The 11,614-nt window shown below is 50.1% G+C and overlaps 1 pseudogene; it reads left to right on the top strand.

The window, feature by feature from the left end:
- The first annotated feature begins 555 nt into the window (after positions 1–555).
- LOC118596756 lies at positions 556–10,879 on the top strand (annotated as a pseudogene).
- The last annotated feature ends 735 nt before the right edge of the window (positions 10,880–11,614 follow it).

An 11,614-nucleotide genomic window follows, 5' to 3' on the forward strand; every position in this document is an offset into this window, starting at 1 on the left:
CAGTGTTTCCTGGGGACATGGTTATGCTTGTGGCCAAGGAGCAAGAAGGCAGATGGACCTGTTTCCTGCCTTTGAGGACAACCACATTGTAGTGGTCACACTCTAGGATTGGGTGTGGGGTGTGGTGGTCGTAGGGAAAGATTCAAAGCTCTTCCTCTTATGCCTGCTGGGAAGGGCGGCTGGGTAGAGCCCTAGGAGAACACAGGACACTTTAGTCCCAGGAATATTGTGGTTAAGCCTGGGCCTGCCCAGGAGGGGTTAAGGATCCCTGATGGGAGGGAAACTGGAGGCTTGGTGGACAGTGCTGGCAGAAATATCAGGGGCAGGTTTAATCTCTGCAGGCTCTCCATGTCTGCCTATAATGAGTTTCAGCCTTCCCTTCAGGCTGCCTAGCAGCATTCTCACACTCATAGTGACACTAACGACATTCTCCTGCCTTTTATGTGGTCAGGAGGCCCCTCCTCAGCCTGATAAAAGGCAGGGGCACTACCAGGTCTCAGTGTGAGACCTTGTCCTCCAGTCCTTCATCCCCAGAGCAGTTCCACACACAGAGACATGGCGGTCAGTTCTTACCTCCTCAGTTCTGGATGTGGGGTCAGGAACTTCAGCTCCTCCTCTGCATTGGTGCCCAAGCTGGGAGCTCACAGCTGAGTCAGTGCAGCAGCCTACCATGGGGGGCAGTCCCGGGGGGGCCAGGCTACAGGCACCTCAGGGGCTTCAGCAGCAGGAGTCTGTGTACTGTGGGGTCCTCCCGGATTGCAGGGAGTTACAGATGGCCTCTGCACAGTGGGAGCGGCAGCTTTGTTTTCCGAGTAGGGGGGCCTTTGCGGGCCCACAACCCCCTGCATCACCACCGTCTCTGTCAATGAGAGCCTGCTCACGCCCCTCAACCTGGAGATCGACCCCAATGCTCAGTGTGTGAAGCATGAGGAGAAGGAACAGATCAAGTGTCTCAACAGCAAGTTTGCAGCCTTCATCGACAAGGTGGGTGTCCTGGAGCTCTCTGTGCCTGCTCAGGGCGGGCTCGTGTGGTCCTCCCTATGGTTCCAGCCTAAGAACAGGCCAGAGACTTGGAACCTCATGATGGCTGCAGCTCTCTTGCTACCAGCTACCCTGTAGTGTGCAGAACATAGCTGAACTCCAGTCCTGGCTTGCAAATGTTGCCATGGGACTCAAGTATAACTATGGACGTGAAGCCACCACACAAACAGGAGGGCTTTTTGCTGCTCCTTACACATGCAGTGAGTTCACTGTGTCTGTGACCCCAACTTCCAGATCTCAGCTGCCACACACAGGAAGGTATAAGAGCTGCATAGTTGTCACAGAGACGATGCTGTCACATGACATGCAGCAGAGCCAGGACTAAGAAGGGCTAGGCTCCTTCCCCCTTTCTGGGGACATCCTGAGAGAGTCAATGAATCTTCAGGACTTCTGCCTAAGGCATCCTCTGCCCCTACTTACCCAGGACCTGAGAGACAGAGTCCCTTGGCATCCCTTTTTTTTTGCCTGCTGGCTTAACTCTTTTTCTCTTTCTCTTTTCCTTTCTCCCTCCTTCCCTTCCTTTTTTCTTTGTCATCCAAGAAAACCCCCTAGTCTTCAGCTCCTCAACCATAATTCTAATAGCAAGACCCTTCGCTAGGTACATTACGCACTCGTAGGTCCCAAGGACTAGAGAGCAGACACCTTTGAGGAGTCATTGCTTGGTCTTCAGCAAATAGTTTATTCTGTAGAATGAACACAAGGCTGTAAATTGTGTGCTTCATCTGGGAGGGGTAATGGGTGCCAGGGAAATCACTCCAGGTATGATTATGACCTTTGAAAAGTCACAGGTTGCTTCAGGGCAGGGGCCAAGCCAAAGGGCAGAGAGCTGCAGGGGAACTGGCACCCTCCCCAGGCTTCCCCTGAGTCTTCTCCCTTCTCACTCCCATGGCAGGTGCGCTTCCTGGAGCAGCAGAACAAGCTGCTGGAGACCAAGTGGCAGTTCTTCCAGAACCGCAAGTGCTGCGAGAGCAACGTGGAGCCGATGTGTGCAGGAGGCCATGGAGGGCTACAAGAAGAGGTTAACAGACCCTGGCTCGGGCAGTTACAGGGAGTGGGGGAGTCCATGCCACTGTTCAGGAGGTGGAGAGTAGGGATGCTGTTGGGGGCTCAGAGTCAGCTGTTACCGAGTGCTGTGGTCTAGCCTCAGCTCCTAGTTCCCCAGACCCTTTCTAGGGCTCAGGGAAAGTCTGGAGAGAAGCACTCCCATTACCAGAGGAGCACAATCTGCTCTTGAGGGCCCAGAGCAACAGAGGTGGAGGGGAAGACCAAGAGAAGAGGTGGCCCACGGCCACTAGGGTGGAAGAGCAGCTGGGGCAACCATCGCCAGTGGGAGTGGGCAGGGAAAGGCTCTGGGGGAGGCATCCTGAGACCCTCTGATGCCCTTCAAGCATCTGAGGAACGTGGCTTATTAATCAGTCTGTAGTAAACCACCAATCTTTCTTTTTGCGGGGCTCTGCAGCTCAACGTCAGTGTAAATCCTTTGTTTTAGTCTTCCATGTTTACCAGTCAAGCTCGCTGGATCACCTGAGTTTGCTCCCCTCTCTCCTTTGAGGATATGGACAGAGTGGAAGATGATTTGACTGTACTACTGTTGCTGTATGGTTCTAGGGATGAAACACAAGCCTCCCGCATACATAGCAAGTGCTGTACCACTGAATATCGTTAGCTTTACAAAAGGAGATCTGACATCAGTTTGTCCTGGTTGTTCTAACCTTGACTCTCCTGGAATCAGGTGTTGGAAGACCAGCTTTTACAACCTCAAGAGCTACAGCAGGGGGCTTTTCTTCCTATTGGAGTGCAGCAGATACTCACAAACCTTTCAACAGGCAGGTGGCCAGGTCTAGCTCACAGCTGGGCATGCAAGGGCTGGTAATTACAGAGCTGAGAGTTAACTGCAGCCCAGGATTACCCTGTAATGAAGAAGTCATGGGAACCATGCTCTGGGGGCTGAGTTCTCCCATGTTAGCTGGGTCCATGCTGGTTCAGGAAGGCGGTATCACAGGTGGGGCAAGGGGCAGGCTGGTGGAGAGGTGTAAGGGAAATGCTCTAGACTGGGGCTTACTTTAGGAATTCAAGTCCTAGGGTATTGGGTGGGTGAGGGATTGACGTTAGGGAAAGGCTGCAGGGGAGCCATCTTAATATTTCAGAGGACGTCATGGTTTATACAATGTTAAGAGTTGAAGAGGTCTGGAAGTAACGTCCTCCCTTTCACTCATCCTGGCTCTGGCTTTGCTACTGTACAGGCACACAGAGGTTCAATGACTTATCTTAGATGTTGTTGAGATTTCAGTTCAAGCTGAGATCAGAGTCCAGTGTCCTTTCCATAGGCATCCGTGCTGGAAAGTGTAAACCCAAAGAGGGCAAGCCTCTGTCTCCCTCCACCCACCATGTTTCTCTCCTTATTCTTCCCCAAACCAAACCATGTCCAGATAGATGAAAGGCACCTTTCATACAACCACAGTACTTCAGGAAGGACATGGTCAGGGAAGCATTAATAGTTTTCAAGAACTTTCAAACTCCTTTCTTGTAAGGTCTACCAAGATCAGAGAGCTACTGTAGAAGCCAATGAAGTCTTCATTGGAGGCTGTGAGGAGGTGAAGCATTGAGTGACAGCTCCCATTTCACATTCAGCACATTGTTGACTGTTCACAAGCCCGCCTTGACTTTCAGGAAGTGAAATGAAAATGGCGGGATGATCAGTCAGAAGGTACCCAGCCTTTCAGAAATGAAATAACTGCTCTTTCGAGGAATGCTAACATACAAACAAAACCAATTTTAGGGGCTCAGGCCTCCACATGTCTGGACTTAAAGGAGTCAAGTCTATACTGATGGCAGAGGGGGAAGACGATGTAAAAAACAAAATTAGAATTTTCACATACCACAAGGCGTTTTGTTCCAAGGTGGCCATGTGTGTCAATTTCGGGAAATCCCTCCTGAGAGCCAAGAGGAGTTATATTAGTTACTTTTCTGTTTCTGTGAAAACATCTTGACCAAAAGTGACTCATGGAGGAGAGAATTTATTTGGGCTTATGGTTCCAGAAGGTGAGAGTCTATCATGGCAGGGGAAGCCTGGCAGCAAGTGTAGGCATGTTGACCAGAGCAGGAAGTGGACACCTCACATCCTTAACTGCAAGTGTGAAGCAGAGAGAGGGAGCTGGAAGTAGGGTGAGACTATCTGACCTCGAAATCCACCCAAGTGGCTCGCTTCCTCCAGCAAGGCCATACCACTTAAACTTCCCTCCACAGTACCGCAACTGGAACCAGGTGTTCAGATACTGGGGCCTGGGGTGGGGAGACATTTCTCATTTCAACCACTGCAGGAGTATTTAATGCTGTCAGGGGAAAGGCAATTTCCTCTGACCAATCCAACTTGAGAGACATTTTGTTAGTGACGCATGTTCCTTCCTCACGTGCTAGCAACACAGTTAAAAGGTAAACAAGTCCCACATCTTATAGAACTCAATAGAAATAGAATTCCAAATTGTACACTCACCAGAAGCACAGCGTTGTAAAACACACACGCTTCCCTTGGTGTCTCCGGCTCCTTCGGCTTTCTGTGCTCCGTCTGTTTTGGAATCCCCGTTTTCTGCAGGGTTATTCCCACCCTTGCCAGCCTCAGCTTCCCCCTTCTCATTTTGGGAACCTTTGCTCCCATCTTTTCTGGGCGCTGACTTCGGAGGAGCAGGTTTAGCAGAGAACCTTGGAGGCCTCTCTGTCTCCAGTCACTTTAGTTTTATCGCCATTTGTGCCTTTCTTTTGGGCATGACTGGAATGTTGTGGTGCAACGGTGTGTTGCTCTGGTCAGCCTGGGGTTGCTATTGATTTTTTTCTTCACACTTTCCTCCAGCCTCTTCCTTGAAGGCACTGACCTAGTTTGCTGACTGTTGCTGTGATAAACAACATGACCAAAAACAAGGGGAGGTGAGGGTTTGTTTTAACTTGTAGGTTACGGTCCATCGTCAAGGGAGGACAAGGCAGGAGCTTGAAGCAGAAACCATGGAGGAAAGTCATTTACTTGGTTGCTTCCAGGCTACCTTGGACCCAGGACCATGCATCCAGAAGTGGCACTGCCCAGGGTGGGCTTCCCCCCATCAATTAACAATCAAGAAAACACCCCCACAGACATGTCCATGGGACAATCTGATGGAGGCAATGCCTTATCTGAGGTTCGCCCTTCTCAGGGGTCTCTATTTAGGTCAAGATGTCAAAAACTGAGCAGCACAGGCACACACAGAGAGGAAGGAAGACCAAGGAGGTTTGCTGCTCAGGCTGTAGCTGGCCAACCTTCCCTGTGCCCTTTCCCCAGGTATGAAGAAGACCCGGCCCTCAGGGGCATGCTGAGAATGAGTTTGTGATACTGAAGAAGGTGAGTGGCCTCCTACGGAGTGAGAATGAAGTCACAGGTAGTGGGGACTGGAGCCAGGGTCTGGTCATGTTCCCATGACCAGTGGTTGGTGGAAGGCTCTCTCGTCTACTGCATGGTTTACTTACAGAAGTCATTTTGGTTCCCATGCAGCAACCCAGACTAGTCCAATGGGGGGAGTCTTGAGATCTCACGTGGCCGCTGAGTTACAGATGATGTTCACGTTTGTCCTTCTTGTGGGCATGGCTCCTCCCACCATCCCAAATGGGAGTTGTTTACATCTTAGCTTGTTAGTGATTTTCTAAGTGTGGCTATCAGTCATTGCTATAAAAGAGGGTGGAGATAAACAACAACAACAACAACAACAACAACAACAACAACAAAACAGAATAAAACTACCCGTGATCTCTACTTTGTTTGAACCAGGTGAGCAAAAATGTGAGCTTGAGCTCTTCAGTGCTTACCGGCCCTTCTATCTGTAACTATAGAGTGGAGCTCTATAACCTGGCCTCAGGCAGGAGAGGCAGTTATTTGGCTGCCTGTCACACTCTTGTGCTCTCTGGGGAGCTTGGCTGAGAAGCTGCTGCTGACATTCAGGGCTGTAAACCTGGTTTTCTTCTGACAAGCCCTTGGTATTGAAGTGCATGTATGAGAGATGCCCCTTTACTTCCTTTTCCCAAGTAACCAGTTTCACTGCCTGTCATCCAGGGGAGAAATGTCGGTGGTAGACACTGAAGAGGGGCCCTGGAGGTGAAGACACATAGTCTTCTGGTCAAGGGCAGGCTAGAGACAGAGGTGACTAGGAGACAGCCTCTTGGCCACTGTTGAGTGCAGAGACTCAGTGCCTGGTGAAGCACATGTCCATCCACTCTCTCATCCCTCTCACCAGGACACAGACAGCGCTTACCTGCACAAGGCAGAGCTAGAGACCAACACAGAGTCACTGAGGGAGGAGGCGACCTTCCTGCGGCCCCTGTACAAGGAGGTAAAAGAATCCCCCCACCCGATTTTCTTCACGGAGGCCCTGTCCCAGTGCCAGGGCTTTTGGGATAGTATTACTTTCCTTATTCTGCTTATATTTTGTTTCTCCTTTGTGACCAAAGGGGATTTGTAGCATGAATCTTAAAGAGTCTTATTAATAAAGTCAAACCTGAGCCAGGTATTGGGGTGAATGCTGGAAGATCAGAGAATCAGAACCAGCTACAGCTACCTCACCTCACCAGTTCCTCAGCTGATCCTGTTTCCTCAGACTGGAAGCTTCTCAGTCCTCATCCAGAATTAATCTCAGCTGAACTGTGCTGTTCAAAGCCTAAAAGCTTAACTAGCCAAATGCTTCTAGTTCCTGGTCCTCACACCTTATATACCTTTCTGCTTTCTTCCATCACTCCCTGGGATTAAAGGCTCACTTTCTGGGATCAAAGGTGTGATTCACCATGCTTGGCTGTATCCTCGAACAGATGGATTTCTGCCTCTGGAATGCTAGGATTAAAGGCGTGAGTGCCACCATTTTCTAACCTCTGTATCTAGTGGCTGTCTGATCTCTGATGCCAGATAAATTTATTAGGGTGCATAATATTTTGGGGAACACAATACCACCACAGGGATTTTTCTCATCAAGGCTCCTTTCAAATCAAAAGTGAGCCATGCCCCTCTTTTAGGGTGATCCAGGAAACTAAGGTAGTCCTGGTCCACTCAGCATGGCGTGAAGTGGAGATTGACCATGAATGCAAAAATTTGGGTAATGTGAAAATACAACTGGAGGGTCTAGGGCTCTAACTCTGGCTGCTGTCTGGGGGGTCACATTTGCACTCATGGCTCCTGTAAATCTGGGCCATTCTGGCCCCAAATGTAGTTGTTCTGCAGACATACTCATCTGCCTCATCGAGCCAAATGATGGTGGAATTCTCTACTCACTGCCTTGGACCACGGCCCTAATTCCAACCCTTTTCTCTAGAAGCTGTATGTTTTCAGTGTCCGGCATCACCAGTGGTTTTGTGTTCTTCCCAAGGTTTCAGAGTTAGGACTGCTGTTGGACTTGCCATCAGAGGCAGGACTGAGGCTGACACCCCTGGTTGTGTCTCCTCCAGGAAATCATCTACCTCCAGTCCCAGATCTCAGAAACCTCAGTGGTGGTGAAGATGGACAACAGCCAGGAGCTCAACACGGACACGGTCATGGCTGAGATTAGGCTCAGTATGATGCTATTGCCTGCCACAGCTGGGCAGAGGCCGAGTCCTGGTCCCAGACCCAGGTATGAAGATGCCCCACTGAACAAAGGAGATTAGCCCTGAATCTGGCACTCACCTGGGCTGGGCACACATGCATTCCAGAGACCTCCAGGCAGAGTGGGCAGGGAGGTAGGACCTCTGAAGAATCGGGGCTGGGCAGTTGGACTCTGCTCTGGCATCCCACCATCCCCTCCAGCTGGTGTTTGCTCGTTTGCCTCGAAATCAGTGTGAAGAGATGGGGATCACAGTGACCCAGCAAGGTGAGAATCTTTGCAAAGGCAAGGAAGAGGTCAGTGAGCTGAACCGCATCATCCAGAGGTTGACCTGCAAGGTGGAGAGCACCAAGCAGCAGGTCAGGAGGCCAAGACAGCCGGGGCTCCAGCTACTTCAGAGCTGCCTCTGTGTTCTTCCTGTCTGCAGGGATGGCTGCTACCTCTGGAGTGGCTCAGGTTTCATCTGTGCCAACACTCCTGTGTTGTTCCAGAACATTCTGTGGTCACTTTCTAGTTGTGTGGATCTGATGGGTGCCAATTGGCATAGAATTGTCGATGCTTCATTTCCTGGTGGAACGGTGATGTGGTCTGTCTGCTTGTATTCTTACTTGTCATTTGTCCGTCCTTGTCTGGGTTTTTCATCTGCCCCATTTTTTTTCTACTGAAATTCTTTTCTTTTTGTTGGGGATCTGCAGCTTTGCCTTGTCACTCCAGTCACCTGTAAACCTTTGGTTTCCCACATTGCCATGCATTGGTCTCCTCTCGGTCTGCCTCTGCTTGCTTTGCTGACGTCTGCTACTGAACAGAAATCTCCAGCCTGAATGTGGCCAAGTCTGTTGGCTCTTCCTCCAAGGGCCTCTGCATGGGAGCTCTGTGGCATTGGAGATGTCCTCTGTTTTCCCCAGCTATTAGACTTACAGCTCTGCCTCTCACACTTAGGTCATTTGTCTGTCTGAGCTTTTTTTTTTTTTTTGTGTGTGTGTGTGTGCATACAGCGAAGAGGTTTCTAGTTTAATTTTCCTGCATAAAGTAAGAAACAGACTATGTAACCTCTGACTTGTGATGCTCTAATACTGACTTTGCACACGTTCCTGACTCAGTTCCCACTCTCTCCTTCGGTGCAGCTGTTTTCAACCGCGATGCAAAATGTATCACAGGCAACTTATTACTCATAACAGAGGAACCAAAGACATGTGGGAACGGCCCCACTGTAGCATGCTCCTTTGCATTTGGGTGCGCTGTCTTCAGGGAGGAAGTGGGAGATACTGCCAGTGAGTGTCTTATTAGAAGCTGTTTCAAATGCGCTCTTCCTTCAGTATGCTGGACTCTGTGGGTCACAGGTTGAGATTCCACCATGCATAGCAGCTCCTGCAGTCTGTGCTTGGCCCTTCCCAATGGAAAACCTAGACAAGTCACGACCTCTCTGAGTCTCAGTTTCTTCATCTGCAGAGTGGAGACAATAGTTCATGTTCTGACAAGCCCATAGAGTAAGCCTGAAGGTAAATAACATAGCGTCTGTGAAAAGTGCCTCGTAAATGGACATTGGCACACAGACAGGCATACGGTAATGTTACTAATTATTACCAGGGCGATTCCAATGTTAACATTCTTTCCCTCTTCTGGCTTACATGTGAAATCAAATGGACTTTATAATAAAGTGGTACCCAAAGAACGGAGGAAAAGAGGTGGAGACATGGTGATACCCACCTGTAACTCCAGCACACTGTCTGCCAAGTACTGGGATTAAAGGTGTGCACCACCACACTGCTAAGGGTGTCCATTTAAATGGCAGGGAATAGTGTGATCAAGGTCATTGACAACATACCAGGAATCCCCATTGGCTGTCTCTCAACTCCTTCTCTCCTCTGTCCCCAGCGCCATAAGCTGGAGGCTGCTATAATTGAGGCAGAGCAGCAGGGTGAGGCTGCTCTCACCGATGCCCGCTGCAAGCTGGCTGAGCTGGAGGCTGCCCTGCAGAAGGCCAAGCAGGACATGGCCTGCCTGCTCAAGGAGTACCAGGAAGTGATGAACTCCAAGCTGGGGCTGCATGTGGAGACCACCACTTATTGGAAACTGTTGGAGGGCGAGGAAAGCCGCCGAGGATGGGCTCTGGGGTGTGAGTAGGGGTGTCCCTTTAGGTCCTCATTTAGGGACCCAACAGTGCCTGGGTGGGACAGAATTTTCCAAGTAGAGGTGATTCAAAGTGGTATGATGTCACTGTTTACTCATTTTACAGATGGGGAAACTGAGGTCCAGAGGGGGCGGGAGAGGCTTGCTCAGGTCCCATCCCATTTGGCTAAGCTAAAGGACATGAGCAGACTGCAAAACCAGTGGAAGTCATCTCTGATCACTTATCTCTCCTCTCCCCTCAGGTTGTGTAAAGGCGTGGGCTCAGTCAACATCTGTAAGTTGGATGTGTGGGCATATGGCTCCCATGGGTGTCCATAGTCTATTAGGTTACATCTAACTGGGAACTGAGCCTCCTTCCATGGAGTACTGGGTGAGAGAGAACAGACTTGAAGTCTCTGAGAAGTGATAGGTGATGGCACCAAGTATTTGCCCTGTACATGGATCCGTCTAAAATATCTATGAAGCTTAAGTTAATAAATGTGGCAAAATATGAGCCCCCTATCATACAATTAGTTTTGCAAACCAGCTTGAGCTTTCCATTTCTCACAGATGGTTCCTTGTGTGACATCATGTGGAGAAATGATAGACTTAGGCATACCAGGGTCTGCAGGGGGCTGGGAACGCCTGGACTTTGGGATTCCGCTGTTCATGCAGCCTCTACGTAGGTGCCCACTTCTGACCCAACTGCCCCTCACCCTTCCCAGAGATGTATTTCTAGATGATTCCTCCAGCTCTTCCCAACAGTTTTTGCTAATTTGTTGCATAAACACCTCTCAACATTGGTCCAAGCAGAGTGAAATGTCCAAATTGCTGAACACGCTCCCCTGAGGAGGAGGGCAGCAGCAGGTTGCAGTTTGCTGAGGTTTTAAAAGATCCATGCTTCGGGCCGTCAGAGTACCAGTCGAGTTCATAATCTTGGGTTACCCAGCTTCTGTTAAGAAGAGATTTCTGACCTCATGTCTCTCTCCACAGGTGTGAGCCATTCCAAGGGCAATGGCATGGTCTGTGGGCACCTGGCTTCCCCCATATCTTGTGGCCCAGAGAGGACCATCAACAGTGGTGCTCAGTGCTCATCCCCTGTAGTGGGGACTTGCTCCAGTACAAGGCCAGTGCGGTTTTCATAGGCAGGCCTGGGATTCTGGACTCTTGTGTCTGGGAAGGGGCTGGGGTGGGTAGGAAGGATCACTGTGTTTCTCACAGCCCGAATGTCAGTTTGGTAACTTGCCCCTTCCGGGGACCTAGAATTGCTCTCTAGTTTCCTTCTTATTGGAGACGTTATTCACTGCTTGCAATTAAGTCCTGGGCCGGGTAGGGGCTAGGTAGAGAGGCATATGGCATGTGGGAGCATCTTTGGGCTTTGCTCTTGGATGAGAGGGGTCACAGATGTTGCACTGAGGAGGCAGAGCTGCAGTGGATGAAGGGAAGCTGTTTGCTTTATCTGAGAGACAGGACTCTGTGCCAGGAGACCCAGTTATCCAGACTGGGAACCCCAGTTATCCAGACACCAAGGTGAAAAGTCTTGCTGTGGAGAACCAGTGAGGCTGATGTACGGTTGGGGTGGTGCTGCATTTGGATGAGACCCATGTGACTCCTTTTCTTTGCTACACTGGATTAAATGTTAGCATATAGGCTTTCTCCTGCTGACTGGATGCTCATCTCCTTCACTGCTTTCCTCTGGACCCAGAGATCTGTTTGTTTTATGTCCCTCGGGTATGGTGTGGTCCTGGTGGGGTGTTTATCTCACATACAAATCACTGGGTGAGTTCAAGGAATCGTTTCAGGAACCTGCATTTAAACAGGACCCTGGGAGATTTCTCTGCCAGCCAGTGGGAGGGCTGCAGCTTGGTGCAGGCAGAGGT

Source organism: Onychomys torridus, chromosome 16 (genome assembly GCF_903995425.1).
Source record: "Onychomys torridus chromosome 16, mOncTor1.1, whole genome shotgun sequence".
NCBI classification, from domain to species: domain Eukaryota; kingdom Metazoa; phylum Chordata; class Mammalia; order Rodentia; family Cricetidae; genus Onychomys; species Onychomys torridus.